The sequence below is a fragment of the Myxocyprinus asiaticus genome, chromosome 2 (genome assembly GCF_019703515.2).
Source record: "Myxocyprinus asiaticus isolate MX2 ecotype Aquarium Trade chromosome 2, UBuf_Myxa_2, whole genome shotgun sequence".
NCBI lineage: Eukaryota > Metazoa > Chordata > Actinopteri > Cypriniformes > Catostomidae > Myxocyprinus > Myxocyprinus asiaticus.
The window spans coordinates 19,412,965-19,429,945 of NC_059345.1; positions in this window are offsets into that span (position 1 = coordinate 19,412,965).

Below are 16,981 nucleotides of genomic sequence, written 5' to 3' on the forward strand. Positions count from 1 at the left end.
GGTCCCCCTCAAAATGACTATTGTGATTCACAGGAAAACATATATTAACTGTAGAATTCACCCGCCAAAGAAATTTGACCATGATGCTTTGCAGATCTACAACAGCATGCTGTATACAGGTTCTTCAGAAAGCATTTGTTCATTATACAGTAATAATGCTGTGAAAACTACAGAAATTTGTTACAGTGCAATTTTATGCCATGTTGCTTGTAACAGTTGTCAGTTGAGGGTGCAATTTTGCTGCTGTTGTTTTTGACCACCATTTTTGCTCATGTCGGTCTCAATAAAGCTAATGTGGTATCGTTGGAGTGATGGGTTTTGGAAAAAGGGGGCATGGCTAATCCAACAGCTCATTTTGTGGAAATTCTAGAACTGCTAAAATAGCTTACAGCACCTTTAAATATTGAACTCTTTCTCACCCACACCTATCATATTACTTCTGAAGACATGGATTTAACCACTGGAGTCTTATGGATTACTTTTATGCTGCCTTTATGTGATTTTTGGAGCTTCCAAGTTTTGATCACCATTCACTTGCATTGTATGAACCTACAGAGCTGAGATATTCTTCAAAAAATCTTCATTTGTGTACAGCAGAGGAAAGAAAGTCATAAACATCAGGGATGGCATGAAGGTGAGGAAATGATAAGAGCTTTTGGGTGAACAAATCGCTTTTGGGTGAACTATCCCTTTGATAACATTGTAAATATACAAATTAGAATTACAATATACAGTGTGAATTTTTACACATTATAAAGAATAGAATAGAATAGAATAGATTTTATTGTTCCATTATGGGAAAATTTGGACCCTGTGCACAGCTGCCAATGCACAATATAAGCACATAAAAGACAAACACGTGCATACACAGTAGTGTAAAAAAGGTGACTATAATATATAAGATAACCAAGTAAATTAAAATTAACTAGTAAAAATATTAACTATAACATTAAATAACATAATATAAGAACATTGTGCAGAATGCTGCATGAAATGGTAAATAAAATAATAAATATAGTAAATGAGCAAATATCCCAAAATACCAGTCTCAAAGAGCCTTATTTAACGACAGAGTGGTAAAAGAAAAGACAGCCTGCTAAAAGAAAAACATGATCTTTTGTTCCACCGTAAACCCTAAGTTTACTGCTGCAGCAGCCTTGAACATAAACTTCCAACTCAGCAAATTATCAATGTGGATACCCAAAAACTGGTATGAAATCATTTAAGTGATTGGGGTTATCTTGTATTCTCACTGGACTGTGATCCGTCACTGACCATGTCGAATATAATTTGAATATAGTTTTCTTCTTGTTTAAATTTAAGTAAAATTAAGTGTCACATGACACCACTATATAATGAGAGGCCTTGTATTCCTGTGCAATAAATAGATGTTTCAAGATGAACTCTAAACTCATAATTATTACATGTATTTAGTAATACTATAGCACATTCATGAAAATAGCCTATAAATGTTTTTGTGTGTTTGACCAATGAACAGTTGAGAACAATGTGCCAGCCCAAGGAGGATAAATTCTCAGTGCTTTATCTTAATTCCTAAGCTTTCTTACTGATCCCACTGGACGATCTTTGGGAGTGCCTTGCCACTCATGCTTTGGAACTGCTTTTGGACAATGTGTTTTGAAAAGCACTATGCAAATCAATTAAATTACAGTCACGTTGAATATGAGATCTCCTAGAATTTTCTAAAACAACATTAACTAAGAGATCATCCCTTGCATGGTTACATACTGGAAGTTGTTAAGACCCATCTATGGGTTGGGACGCAGCATAAAAAGTGACACAAAGTCAGTTAAGCAATGTTCTGTTGTTTTATTACTTAAAATTCAAAAGGGGAAGAAAAATTAAATTAACATGAAGCAAAAGACTTGAGGGAGTTAAGGCTGAAAATAACAAACAAAATGCAATCTAACTACTCAAAGGTACTAAATATCCTAACAAAATAAATCAAACAGAAACACAGAAAACTTTCCTAACTCCTTAACAAACATAATCTTTTAACATAAATTGAGGATTCAGTTTAGTTTTTCTGTTGCAGGGTGTTTTATGTGGAGGTCTGCTGATGTTTTAATATAATGCTGTATGTAGTAATGTGTAGTTAATGCTAAACAAAAAATGTCCCCATGGTCATTTCTATTCAATATGCGATGTTCGCAATGTGTTGCAGATAAAATATAACACATATAACAGTTATGATTAAAAGTTAAAGATGTGATCCTATGATTCATTATCAACTAAAGTAAAAATCTAGGATTATCTTCTGACTTTATACCAAGTCAGAAAGACAGAAAACTTGAATGACATTGTGCTGGATCAGTGTCACATACTATTTACATCATAACAACAGTCCCTTGAAAGAGAATCTGATCTCTGCTATTTTTCAGTGATACAAGAAATGACAAAAATAAAAGGCGCTGATCATTCACAATTTAATGAACCAATCAGCGTCTTCGTCCTACAATGAGAAATTGTATAGATTTTTCTTCACAGTGTTCAACCAAACGTATGTAATGTTTAACGTTGATTTTGCATTGTAAAAACATGATAAAATGATGATGTGTTGTCATTCTCACTGCCATGTCATGTATGAAAATAAGAGTTCTGAAGCAAACAGCCAAACTTGTCTTCCATCAAGCATGGGATTGCGGGCAGATTTAGCCAAAAAAAGTGTTCACGGATTCACACTTCGAAAATCTACCGGAAATAGTTGACAATCAGGGCAACTTTGGGACAGCCCTGATTCTAATCTTGGATACTATTTAGGGCAGATAGGGTGGGGATTGGGATGCAGGGGAGATCTTTCTAGAGAAACTAAGCTGCATGTAACAATCTGTGCATACTGTTATGATAATAAAGGGTGCGTTCAATTTCGAAGGGTTCATACCTATGACCTAATCCATTTGGAGTGTTTACCCTTCAGAGTAAGAGCTGCGGAGGGTTGAAGGGTGTAGGGCTCAAAAATATTGGTCATTTGGAAAGCACTTCAACGTCAACTTTCCAAGCAAAATGAGCCGCTGTTACGTCGCACAAGGTTGATGGTAATGAGCATCAGTTGCGCCTAATTAGTAATTTTTATACATGATTTTGCCTTACTATTAACTACTTTCAGAATGCAAACCGGAAATAAAATGCTTGAAATCTTTGTGTTTACAGTATATATGCTTTATTTATTTTAATAAACAAATGAACCAGTAAAACAATGTACAGCTTATGTTCAATTATTAAATAAATAAAATGCTACTGTGTATACTTATTTTATTTTAACTTATTTTTAAGAATAACAGATCAAGCAAATTTACAGTAAAATAATACAAGCAATAACCAGTTTCAAACAGAAATCCAGGGGTTTAAATGTTTTTAAAAGTACATTACAATAATTAAAAGTTTTTATAAACCATGTAGATGTAGGAATGTTTTTTGTTTATAGAACCAGAGTATGTTTAGAGGTGCAGCTGGTTTAATCTGCATTATTGGCAAACCTGCAGAACTATGACTTATGGTCCACTTAGCAGCGAAGTGTCCATCAGTTGAACCTTACAAAATTGCTTGTTTCAAAGGGCCCTCCGAAATTGCTATTTATGAGCACTTCGGTTTGGAATGACCCTTCAACATGGCGGCCATGATTGTTCTCCCTTCGAAGTGCCCTTTGGAGGCTGCATTATCCCGTTTGGAACGCAGGGAGAATTTGCAGTGTGGGTATGTTTGTGAGGGGGCACGTAAATGTGGTGCCCTGTCGTTTTGTTGGAGATAATCAGGAGAAAGCGATAATAGTGTGATAAAGAGACTGACAATAAATTAATTTGTGATTAAAGATTATGATCAGCTGGATTAAATGTATAATAAATTTGTTTAGATTTATTAAGTTAAATGCAGCATTTCAGAAGTAGAATGATTTTTTTTAATACATTTCATTTTCATAATTAATGGTGAAACAACAAATATTCTGAAAAGGTGCCATATAAAGCATTAGAGCAATATTGAGTAAACAAACAGTTTTGATAATTTACTCAAATAGTAAACCACTATAAATTACAAATTACTTCCCCAAAAATTGTTTGTTTTTGTCTCAACGAATTCAAAATAATGTCTATATTTCCTCCTTGTTCGTTGTCATTGTTCCTTCCACTGTCATAGAAACATAAACATAAACAGATGTACATATGAACATTATTCATGTTCTAAATAATCTACATAAATAATATTATTTTAGAAATATGTGTAACTCATGTAATGTACTTAAAAGTATTATTTAATTGGAAGTTAGTAACTGTAATCTGATTACCAGAAATTATATTGTAATGCATTAAACTACTGTTTGACTAAAGTAATTTAATTACAGAAACTAATTACTTTGTAATGAAATTGCATCCAGCACTACAAAACAAAAAAATACACTATTATATTTTCAGGTATCCTAAGTTCATTTTTGTAGACTATGGGTGGGTGGGGGTGGCAGGGGGCCCCATCAGTTGTTTTTGCAATGGGGCCTATAAGATCCTAGTTGAACCACTGTTTGTCCAGTACTTTTCTTTGTGAAACAGTTTTGAAATATTATGCTCTGTGAAAAGTGAATACAAATAAAAATGACAGAAAAGTTTAAATAAATTATTAACTAAGAGATCATACCCTGCATGTTTGCTTAAGAACTTAAAGTTGTTTAAGAATGTTCTAATTATTTTGATATATTTTTTTTAATGTTTTTGAGAAATGTTCATACTATGATTACAATTTAGTATTTTCCTAAATTTGTTTGGAGACATGGCCTTTTTTCCTTTTGTTTGCCTTGCCATTTGCTTTATATGGTTTGTAGAAATGTCTGTGTTTTCAGAAATATTTGTTTATGCAATAGCCTAACAGTTTGATTGGTCTCTGGCATCCTGTTATGTATCTTAGGAGTCACCATTCAACATTCAAAGCTGGAGCACCATTCACATTTCTGAGATTCCCTGTTTTGAAATGGAGACTATAATCACTGTGCTCCTTTTTTATGTCTTTTTTGACTGAACTCCAGTCTCTATAGAAAACACTATGGACTGGCAATATGCACAGAAGTACTGCAAAAATAACTATGGTGATCTGTCCACCATCAGCAGTGAAGATCTAGAAACACTCTCTAGCAATTCAGAAATCACTGGCGAATGCTACTGGACTGGATTTAAAAGACATGGAACCCAGTGGAAGTGGTCTGATGGTAAGACGGCAACAATTAACGAATGGGATGAAAACCAGGAAAAAATACAGATCATGAAGATTGTGGTGCTGTAAACAAATCCATGGCAAGACTGCACGATTTTCATTGTGATTTTCTATTAACAGTTTATTGCATGGTGGAATATGATCTTGTCCTGGAGAACAAGACATGGGAAGAGGCTTTGGACTACTGTAGACAACAAAACACTGACCTAGCCAGTCTAAGCTCAAAGAAGATAATGAATTTGGTAAGGAAAATAATTACAGTATCCCAGACGGTTGATGTGCGGACTGGATTGTGGTGTATAGCTGGTAATTTGTTCTGGGTCGGTGGAGATGACTTTAAATATCTGTGTCTGGTCTGTGGAGGGAGAGCTCCAGTGTTCTGCAGAAAATCAGCGATGTGAAGCTCTGGTAAATGGTAAATGATGTGAAGCTCTGGTAAATATTATTAATACATGCCTTTTAGCAACAGTGTGCAATGAAAGCATTACAGCAAGCCATCCTCATGGTAAAATATATTAATTTGACAATGATTCTAACAAGGCTATTGGTTAGTGTGAGCTGCAAGTCAATTAATATACTCATTTGTGAAGCAATAATTACTTTCCCAGCTCACAGCTGTACAGATTAGCTAAATTTGACTTGTTAGCATTGTTAGCAGAAATTTCATTTTACATTGTAAATGTATAGATTTAATTGTATTTAATTGTATATGCTTTTATGAATTGTATAATTGTAGCCTATGATTTAATCTATATGCTTAATCCTGTAGAAGATCTAGAGTATCTGCCTGCAGAATTTAGTTTGAACCCTGTTCTAATAAAACTGCCTGTAATTTTCTAAGCAATCACAATCTTTGCAAGAATTAGATGAAATAAATAAACAAAAATTTTAGCAACACACATTGAAAACATTGAGAATATTAATATTACTCTGAAACAAATTGTAATAGTATGATTTGTAATGATAAATGCTGCAAGATGTCTCAACCTGACTATAGTAATGTGGGCTATAATGATTTGAAAGGATGATTGTGACATTTAGTTTTTCTGGTCTGTGATGCAACAACTTGTTCTCATCTCTCAATGTATTTTGCATACATTAGCTATTAGATTTTTACATTTATAGCACAAAGTACATAATTATTTCACATATATAAGTTCTAACACAACTTTTCAACACTATCACAAATCACAATCTTTCCATCATGTATTGTTTGACTAGACTATAATCATCTTTGAGTAAATACTGAATGGAAATATTGATTTGGAGAAACAATTAAAGTTCTTTTACACTACACACCTCTGTTGCAAATAACAGCCTCTAACTTCAGACACTTTAATTTTGGTCACGAACCACTGTACAACAAATGAAAAGGCAGAAATGAAATTGCAGTTACCAAAATACCACATTTAACATAAAACATATTTGTATTTGCTAATTTACATTAGTTACAAACTGCTTATACTAACTGCAAGGAGAGAAGAAAAATAAGTAGGCCTATGATAAAGCACAGAAATATTAAATGCAGAGAGACACAATGAGATGTAAATAGTAGGCTACTATACTTTAATATTTGATTTATATTTTTCATTAGATCATTACATATGCAAATGAGGGTTTGATCATTATATATAACGTAGAACTGTTTTTGTTATTATTATTATTATTATTTATTTATTTATTTAAAAGACAATCTTTTATCATTTTTTTTTTTTTGTTTTTTTTTTTTGGCAGGATTCAGGGGCAGGAAATCCAGAGCAATTTACAGGTTAAATACTGTATTTACTTACTGGGACACTGACAGTTAATAGACATATTGAAATGGCAGTTCAATCCCACTGGGGATTTAAACTGTCCGTTTTTGGTTTCCGATGTTCACAATATTAGTTGTATCTACTGTTTACATGTGCACTTTACAACCATTCTGTAGTGTTCTACTTATTGCTTTATGCCCTTTGCTGACTAATTTTGAGAATGCAGCTTTTCCTTTGTCCTACTGGGTGTCTTACAAGTCTGGGGATGAATGCCAGTTTGTCTACTATTGATACATACCGGAAGAGGATTAGTACGCCACACATTATTTTTATTTTTAATTTTATTTTATCCCTTTTCTCCCGATTTGGAATGCCCAGTTCCCAATACTTAGTAGGTCCTCATGGTGGCGCGGTTACTCACCTCAATCCGGGTGGCGGAGGACATGTCTCAGTTGCCTCCACTTCTGAGACCGTCAATCCGCGCATTTTATCACGTGGCTCGCTGTGCATGACAGCACGGAGACTCATAGCACAGGAGGCTCATGCTACTCTCTGCGATCCACCCATAACTTACCACACACCCCACTGAGAGCAAGAACCCCTAGTCACGACCATGAAGAGGTAACCCCATGTGACTCTACCCTCCCTAGCAACCGGGCCAATTTGGTTGCTTAGGAGACCTGGCTGGAGTCACTCAGCACACCCTGGGATTCGAACTAGCGAACTCCAGGGGTGGTAGCCAGCGTCTTTTACCACTGAGCTACCCAGGCCCCCTACATACTTATTCTTAATATATTAGTAGTTTGAATTAGAGAGTGTGACAAAGATGTGGTCATGTGGCTTCAAGCTGCTTTTGTTTTGAAGTGACTCTTTCACATATAGTTTGCAGACTGATCTCACAGTGAATTCGGAAGCAGTTGGTTGACTTTTCTTGAGCAAGACGCGCTCTGTGCTTACTGAAATTCGAAGACTCCCAGTGTCTGAAGCGCAAAGTGTTTTTGAACGTAAAGGCACATGTGAGCTCCAATTTCTGGGTGTTGTTTATTTAGCACTACTTTTACTCAATTTCACACAAAACTTTAACTTTGAAAAAAATAATCTAAAAAAAAAATATTGTATTTTAAATGGTAGATAGAAGTTTCTTATGATTTCTGTTTAGTCATCAAATTTTAGTAATTTATTTGAACATGAAGAAATTTTGAATATATTACCAGGGAAAAGGAAATAACAGTACACAATTTTTCCAGAAAATACAGACTCAAACCAACTGTACATACAGTGCATAGTGAATAAGACATTTACTTGTAGCACATGTGAAGCACTTTTACTTTGAAGTTGCGCTCGTGCGGATCCAGCACAAGCACCAATCTTCTGACAGTTTAAACAGCCTGGATCGCCTGCTTGGATTGTCATGGACTGACCATCATGATTGTGAATAAGAGGATCAACTTTTGATCCTGAACCTGAAGTTTTAATTCTGGCTTATATAATACATGCTTCAGAGGAATATATTAGCTCGTCGGGAAGAAAACGCTTGATTTTCGTGAGGCTTGTGAATTACATCTGTTTAAACAAGATATCTGCATAGTGTATTTGCAAACGTATATAATAGAAGTTTTATTGATATTTTCCTTTTATCATTAGAAAAGAAAGTTAAAGGTGACAAGGAACTGCTGAGGAGAGGCTGATAGAATATGTGCTTTAGAGGTAAAAAAAGGAGCGCTCCACATGATGCTGGATCTGGTCAAGTTTTGTGAAGTTTGTTTATTACATCTGTTTAAACGAGATATATGCATATTTGCAGATGGTATATTATATTAGTTTTATTGATATTTGCTTTTTTTATCATTAGACAAGACAGTTAAAAGTTACAGGGAACTGTTGAGGAGAGACAGGGAGAATGAAACAGGTGAGCACTTTAACATTATGAGCTCAAACGTGTGTGCCGCGGCTCTGATATGTGGACCGTTTAATTGAGACTGCATTGCACAGATGGTATATGATATTAGTTTTATTGATATTTGCTTTTTTATCATTAGACAAGACAGATAAAAGTTACAGGGAACTGTTGAGGAGAGACAGGGAGAATGAAACAGGTGAGCACTTTAACATTATGAGCTCAAACACGTGTGCCGCGGCTCTGATATGCAGACGGTTTAATTGAGACTGCATTGCACACCAGTCTATTATTGTAGTAATACAATTGCACGTAACAATAAAACGAACTGTGACTGGTCGTTTACATGTCTCAGTCACTTTACATGCAAGCTGGCAATTTTCGGTGCCTTCAAGAAACAAATCGGACAAACTAGAAAATGTATCAGCCTCTGCACTATATCGGTCGACTACTACAAAATACCATAATCTACCTTTAAAATACATTTGTATTTTGCTAATTTACAATAGACCTTATTCACAATAGCACCCACGAGGCTGTGAGGTATTGACTTACAGTCTATTAAAAGGCATCCACTGTATAAAGCTGTATAAATCTTGCAGATCACATCTCATTTTCCAAAACTTGTCAAATGAAATTACTTGTAAAAATGTTTTTTCAGTATTTCATCAGCAGAAAAATCCAAACACTTTAAACAACAGTACAATCACTTGAAGAGACTGTAAGTCTGTCCCCTACTATGAATAAGGTGGAGGCAAGGGCGTGGTCGAGCGTTCGTCTGGGGAGAGAGGAAGCAGTAAGTGTTTTCATCATGAATTGCTGGTAATTGCTGTTTCTATGTTCGCAATGAGAGAGACAGGGGATATAAAAGGTGCCCAGTCCCTAGAGTGAGGAAGAGAGCGTGGGCCTGTATGTGTGTGTGTGTCAGTGCAGCCAACGATTGAGTGTGAAGCTTTTGAGTGAAAGAAAATACAAATTACCCTTGAGTTGGATTCGCCATCTCCTGCTTCCGTCCTGTTCCATTTCTTCGGAAATGGGGGAACATTCCCCCAAGACCGGCTCCCCGGTTCCCTGCTCCAACAAACCCCGTCTCTCCCCTCTCTTCATCCCAGGTGAAGGAGTCCACTGCCACGAGTGTGGGTGGGAAGCTTGGGCCGGTCTGAATTGCTCTGTATCGCCCCCTTCTTTTGCTGCCACATCGCGCTCAAAATTACTCGCAAAGTGGCAAGGGCCCTTTGAGGTCATACGGCGAGTTGGGGAAGTCGACTATGAGGTGGTCATTATGAACAGGGGTAGGGCACGTCAGATTTATCACCTCAACCTCCTAAAACCATGGAGAGAGGCGGAGGCTACGGTAGTCCTGGAGAGGGAGGAGCTTGGACCGGAGGTGAATCTAAAAGCCAATCACTTCACCTCGGTCACTTGTGGAGACCACCTCTCACCATCGCAATGTATGGCAGTTGCTAGGTTGCAAAATAATTTCTCTGATGTGTTCTAGCCTCTCTCCGGCTGCACTAATCTCATAAAACACCATATTGAGACAATCCCAGGGGTAGTGGTACCTTGTCATCCCTACCGCTTACCCGAACACAAGAAACAGGTAGTACAGGAAGAATTAAAGGCCATGCTCGATAACGGGAGTAATAGAAGAATCCCACAGTGATTGGGCCAGCCCGGTGGTTCTGGTACCTTGGAGCAATGGCTCGGTCCAGTTCTGTGTGGATTATAGGAAAGTTAATGCGGTGTCGAAATTTGATGCTTATCCAATGCCTTGTATTGTCAAACTGCTCGATTGGTTGGGCGCGGCTTGCTTTTATTCGACACTGGATTTGACAAAGGGATATTGGCAGATCCCCTTAACGCCAATGTCCCGTGAAAAAATGGCCTTCTCCACACCATTTGGTTAACACCGTTTACTTCCGTTCAGTTTGTTTGGGGCCCTTGCTATGTTTCAGCGTCTTATGGACAGGGTCTTCAGACCACATGCTGCATATGCCACCTGGGGGCCGTTCTGAGGTCGTTGCGATGAGCGGGGCTCACAGCAAACCCAAAGAAGTGCGCAGTTGGGTGGGTGGAGTTACAGTATCTGGGGTTCCACTTGGGTCATGGTCAGTGCGACTCCAAATTGATAAAACCGCAGCGATTGCGAACTGCCTGAGACCCAAGACCAAAAAGGAGGTGAGACAGTTCTTGGGCTGGCTGGCTATTATCGAAGGTTTGTGCCTAATTATTTGGACATCACCAGCCCACTGACTGATCTCACTAAAAAGGGAGCTCCAGACCCGGTCCTGTGGATGGAGCATTCAGCCAACAAGCATTCACGCAGGTAAAAGCTGCACTTTGTGGCGGGCTGCTGTTCGGAACATGACCCGCTCCAATGGCTCCACCGCATGAAGGATGCCAATGCACGGATCACCCGGTGGCATCTGGCACTCCAGCCGTTTAAATTCGAGGTGGTCCACAGACCGGGGGTGCAGATGGCTGTCACGGACTTCCTCTCCAGGAGGGGGGTAGGCAGACCGGACGGTTCCCCCATCCTGAGTCGGGCGGTGGGAGTATGTTGAGGTGAGGGTGTGGTTAAGCGTTCATCTGGGGAAAGAGGAAGTGGTAAGGGTTTTCACCTGAAATGAATAGCTGGTAATTGCTGTTTCTATGTTTGCAGTGAGAGACAGGTCTGCACATGTGTGTGTCAGTATAGCCAATGTTTGAGTGTGAAGCTTTTGAGTGAAAGAAAATACAAATTACCTTTGAGTTGGATTCGCTGTCTCCCGTTTCCTCCTTTCCCCACTAACAAACTTTGTGACAGGTCCATAGTCACATGCTTATGCTAACTGCAAGGAGAGAAGAAGAAAATCTGGGAAGGGTGAATTAATAAGGGGTAATTCATATCAATTTGGACAATTTGGCTTGGTTGTCTTTCATATGCATACATATTAGGAAATATTGACTTGGTGTAGTGATCATATCACAGGGCACCCTTATGGCAAACTTGCGGCAAATTGACCATTGCTGCCAAAATTTTGCTGGAGGTTCACCACTACCGGCGAAGAGCCGCAAACTCCTGGCAAACATTTGCAGCAAATTGAAAAGCTAATTTGCATGTGAAAATAACATTTGGAAAATTTGCAGCAAGTTTGTGTCTAGTTTAGATTTTTTTTGTAAAGGCACCTGTTTCACCCTCATCAGCCTCTCCTCTACCTGACACCATCTGCTCCAATTCCCTGGACAATTGAACCATGTTTTCCCTCCACACCTCTTACCCACTCACTAATCAGCACTCTACACCTGTTCCCCATTCACTAATCATCACACACACTACATATACACACACATTCCCTGCACTCTCTGTCTAGTCTCATCAGAGATATCTCGGACTCTATCCTGTTTGTCTTCAACCTATAATTGTTATCTATTGAAGTTATTTCTGTTTGCTTAAATCTTTGTTTTGGCTTGTGCCTTTGTCTACAATTACCCTTTTTGATTCTTTGGTTACTGTTTTATTTGTGGAATAAAGTCCCAGCATTTGGGTTCACCTTACCCTCTGTGTCATTGTCTTTGTAACAGAAGACTATACAGTGGACACTGACCCAGCGGGACCCAGTTCCATGCCCTTTCTGCCCAGGGGAAGATGCTTCAGTGCCATGAGGATGTGCTCCACCACATTCAAGCTGCCCTGGATGCGTTAACCTGGGCGTTGGCAACAGCTCCATCCTCTGGTGTTTCTGAGTTAATCCTGCTCCACCACAAATTAGTCCTACCTCTTCCTCTCCATCACCCATGTGTCCAACTCACCCTTACCCCAGTCTGTTGGTCACTCCAGCCTGCTACTCCAAGTCTCCAGAACAGTGCAACAGTTTCCTTCTGCAATGTTCACTAGCATCTGAAATGCAGCCCGACCGCTTCCCCACTGAGAGAGCTAAAGCGGCATACATCATCTCTCTTCTGTCGGGCAAAGCACTACAGTGGGGATCGACTATCTGGGGTCAGGGTGGTCCAGTTATCCAGTCCACCAGCACATTCATCCACCATTTCCGGGAGGTGTTTGAACATCCGATGGGGGACTCGCATTCCGGTGAGCAGTTGTCCCGGCTCCGACAGGGCACCATTTCAGTGGCGGAATTTGCCCTGCGATTCTGCACAGTGGCTACAGCTAGCAGTTGGAAAGAACCAGCTCTCCTTACCACATACTGTCAGGGATAAAATCCAGCTCTACAGCGGCAGCTTGCTGGTGAGGATGGTGCTCTGGGGCTGGAGCGGTTTATCCAACTCTCCATTCATGTGGATAACCACCTGAGATCATGTCCCGACCAGGTACAGCTCAGTTCACACTCTGGTTCCCGGAGCAGGCTGCCCTCGTCGCTGCAGTCCATCTCTCAAACACTTCCCCCGGATGAGGAACCGATGCAGCTTAGTTCCACCTGGCTGATGTCAGCAGAGCAGAGTATGAGACAGGTTCAATGATTATGCTTGTACTGTGGAGTGGCTGATCATCGCCTGCACTCTTGCCCGGTTCGTCCACCTAGGCTGATGGTGAGCTCTCTTCATTGTATTACCATACACAACCAGCCATTCACCGTGAAAGTCACCTTATCCAGACCTAACCACTCTGTCAACACTACAGCCCTCATAGATTCCAGCTCAGCGGGGAACTTCATAGCTCAATCACTCCTCTCAAAACTTCATATTCAGATGACACCATGCCCCACTCCGCTCCCTATCCATTCCATCATTGGAAAACCCATTGCTTTGGGGTTTATTACCCATCAGATGGTGCCATTCACCCTCCAAACCAGTGCTCTCCACAGAGAGACCATCTCCTTCCTCATCCTTGCATCCTTGAGACTACTGTGGCTTATCCATCACAACCCGATTTTCTCCTGGTCCACCTGCAATATTTCAAAGATTCACCCATCCACATCACCGGCAGCATCGAGTTTCTTCTTTGTGGCCAAGAAGGATGGACTTCGACCATACATCGATTACATTTACTCATATGTTTACGAGAATTCATCCACAACTTCAGCAGTGTGGCCTCTCCCCTAACCAACCTGCGGAAGAACAAGCTAAAAGCCCTTCCGTGGTCACCCAAAGCCAAGCAATCCTTCTAGTGGCTGAAGACCACCTTCACCAGAACCCCAGTCCTCAAGCACTCAGATCCTATTGATCAGGAGTTTGCCCGGGCCACTGAGACTGACCCTGTTCCAGCAAACTGTCACTCCCTCATTGGTTTCTCCTCTCCCTTACACCATCTGCTCCAATTCCCCGGACTATTGAACAACGTTTTCTTTCCACACCTCTTCCCCTCTCTCTAATCAGCACTCCACACCTGTTCCTCATTCACTAATCAGCACACACACTCCATATACACACACATTCCCTGCACTCTTTTTCTAGTCTCATCAGAGATATCCCGGACTCTATCCTGTTTATCTTTCACCTACGATTGTTATCTATTGAAGTTATTTCTGTTTGTTTTACATCTTTGTTTTGGCTTGTGCCTTTGACTTCAGTTACCCTTTTTGATTCTTTGGTTACTGTTTTATTTGTGGAATAAAGTCTTTTTGGGTTCACCCTCTGTGTTGTTGTCTTCGTGACAGCCCCAAATTATGTCGTGGGCCACAAGACAGCAAAGTGTGTCGTGTGTGTGTGTGTGAATGTCAGATGAACTTGAACTTAGTGACATGAGTAATAACATTTTCCTTGATCTTTTGACATGTAAGTGTTTATTGTACAATAAAAACATATTATAAGTTTCAGAACCCAGAATGTCCTCCTCATTAATAAAAAAGGGCATTTATATATATATATATATATATATATATATATATATATATATATATATATATATATACTGTATCTGTCTTGGCTAATACTTTTCTAATACAATTGAATCTGTTAATACAGCACTTTTCATGTTACTGTCTCCTTAGGATGTATCACTTAAGTTGTATCCTTCCTTTGGCAAGCATCTGCTAAATGAATAAATGTAAATGTAATAATAAAGTACATTGCCAGTATCAGGGTCAGGCACTACCATTGGCCAGCACAGAGAAATAGTAGATTAAAATAGCTGATCAAAGGAATTAATTAATTTTATTACTTAAAGCTGAAGTGTGTAACTTTTTTGGTGTTAAAATAATTCCTTTTATCTCAACTTAATATGCAGAGGCAGCTATAAGTAATCCATTCATAGGTCCTCGCATACTGTAAACACTGTCTCTGTGGCACTATGAAAATGCCACTGTTTGTTTGGAGCAACCGTCTAGCCCTACACAACAACACTGACTTAACCAATGGTGTGAGTTGGGGGCAGGACTATCTGTGTGTTCGATCAGTGGCAGACAGGGGGAATATTTGGAAAGCTGTTTTGAAAACAATGTTTATTTTTGCAATTCCATTTGGTGGTGCTAGTGATGCTGTAATTACACACTTCAGCTTTAAATTCAAAAGTTCAGTTATTTCTCAGAGAAGAGTTTTTGAAGAGTATTAGTAATTAGTAATGGTGCAAGACAGGCTGGTTTGAGTATTTCTGTAACTGCTGATTTCCTGGGATTTTCACGCACAACAGTCTCTAGAATTTACTCCGAATGGTGCCAAAAACAAAAAACATCCAGTGAGCGGTAGTTCTGTGGATGGACATGCCTTGTTGATGAGAGAGGTCAACAGAGAATGGCCAGACTGGTTCAAACTGACAAAGTCTATGGTAACTCAGATAACCGCTCTGTACAGTTGTGGTGAGAAGAATAGCATCACAGAATGTTGGTGCTGTTTTAATGTTGTGGCTGATCGGTGTATATTAATGGATTAAATGTGACAAACAGAATGAAGGTTTGTTGTATATACCATTTTATAAGAATAAAAAGTATTATATTTGTTGCTATTATGATTATTATGATTATTATTGTTATCCTACATGTAAGATAAAAGTTTATAAGTGAAGTTGTTTCTTCGTCATCTTCAGCACTCTCTCCGATGCGCCGTGTAAATGTAAGTGGCTGAATTCACTCACTCATTTCATTCACTCCTTGCCTGATATAGTGCACTCACAGACATCCACTATATAGGAAATAGTGAATAAGTGAACAAGTGAGTAATTTCGGACACATCCAGTGTCACTTTCTCAGCGAATCATCCCTCAGTGTGTTCACACAACTGGGAGCACAGACATTTCAAAATAGGAGTCCCATGTGTATGCGCTTTTTTTTTTATTCTGGATCCCTGCTATCAGCTCACTCACATGTGATATGCCAAGACAATCAGATCGCATGGTACAAGCTGATAGGTCCTTTGTGTAATTGTGTAGCCAATAAATAGATTACTTGCAAACTGAGCAAATTTAAATGTTAGATAAAGAAAGCTTGCACACTATTTCTTTACCTTAAATTAAAATTGGCTCAATTTGCAAGAGTTTTCTCTGAAAATGCTATTTTCTCAGGAGGTTGCTGGGGCTTTTTCTTTTTCTTCTCTAGCTTGCATGGTAAGGTCAGCTTTTGGCCATGACACATACTGTAGAAGCATGTATTTGTCAAGGTAAGCTGTAGTGAAATCAGGTACTGGTACACCCTGGGCTTTCAGAACCAGGTACAGATTACGATTAAGTTCACTAGCTGTTTAAGCCATTTGGTTATGCCAAGCTAGCATACACTCGGTACACATGGCTCTTCGGAGCAGCAGCAGTGCACAAGTCTTGGCGGTAGATCTGCTTGTTTGGTGGGTTGTGTGTTGGGTTTTATGTTGTGCATTTGTGCAGCTTCCCGGCTTTTTTGGGGGATTATATTTGAGGTAAATTGCTTGTGATTCTCCTCAGCTGTTTTGGATAAAAGTACATGTAAAATGTACATGTAAATTCCATTCTAGAATGTTTAGAATAACCTCATGTTACACACATAAAGTACAAGGCCATAGACAAACGCGATGTGGTGAAGATTAGGTCTGTATTTATTTAATTTTGCAGGAAGAAAAACAACAACACAGAGCACAGACATGATGCATCTCTCTCATACTTCTCTAACTTACTCTCTTTGCTTGTTACAAGGATCCCAAGACTTCCTGTGGAGCTGACCAATATGTGCCTAATTATTTAAAATGTCTGTACACAAGTTTTCTAGATTTTACA